At 46.4% G+C, this 851-nt stretch overlaps 1 pseudogene; it reads left to right on the top strand.

Moving 5' to 3' along the window:
* Positions 1–431: 431 nt before the first annotated feature.
* LOC126471834 (5S ribosomal RNA) lies at positions 432–549 on the top strand (annotated as a pseudogene).
* The last annotated feature ends 302 nt before the right edge of the window (positions 550–851 follow it).

The following is an 851-nucleotide window of genomic DNA, read 5'->3' as shown; positions in this document are numbered from 1 at the left end:
AAAACTGATGTTTGGCTTCTTGGTTAGAGATGGAAAGACACATGTTTCACTGTTTTTGGAAATTCAATCCCTAAGGGTGTGAGATAGGGTCAGACTGATTCACTGTCTCATTGTCTCCCAGCCGAAACCGCTAAGGATGGAAAGTTTGGAGAGGGTGTAGATCTTATACAGTAGGCATCGTTTAAGAAGGGATTGTCCGAAATTCCACTCCTAAGTGGATGAAACAGGGGATGAAAGGCTAATTTTGAACGTATGTCACTATTAAGGGAATTTTGAAGCTAAAACCACGAAAACTAGTATCTGGTTTCTCAGCCAGAACATAAAAAATACGTGTTTCAGCATGTTTGAAATTCAACCACTAAGGGAGTAAAATACTGTGGGGAAGTTTTCTTGAAAATAAGTAATCATTAAAGAACTAGTAAAGGAATTTGGCCAACGGCCTTGCCGCAGTGGTAACACCGGTTCCCGTCAGATCACCGAAGTTCAGCGCTGTCGGGCTGGGCTAGCACTTGGATGGGTGACCATCCGGTCTGCCGAGCGCTGTTGGCAAGCGGGGTGCACTCAGCCCTTGTGAGGTAAACTAAGGAGCTACTTGATTGAGAAGTAGCGGCTCCGTTCTCGGAAACTGACCTACGGCCGGGAGAGCGGTGTGCTGACCACATGCCCCTCCATATCCGCATCCAGTGACGCCTGGGGCCTGAGGATGACACGGCGGCAAGTCGGTATCTTTGGGCCCTCATGGCCTGTTCGGGAGGAGAGAGATAGTAAAGGAATTTAACGCTGCATCTATGACTACTGTTATTTGACTTCTCGGTTAGAAATAAAAAACATACATCTTTCAGTATTTCTGG

Source organism: Schistocerca serialis, chromosome 3 (genome assembly GCF_023864345.2).
Source record: "Schistocerca serialis cubense isolate TAMUIC-IGC-003099 chromosome 3, iqSchSeri2.2, whole genome shotgun sequence".
Classification (NCBI taxonomy): domain Eukaryota; kingdom Metazoa; phylum Arthropoda; class Insecta; order Orthoptera; family Acrididae; genus Schistocerca; species Schistocerca serialis.
This window is presented reverse-complemented; position numbering and strand designations above follow the sequence as displayed.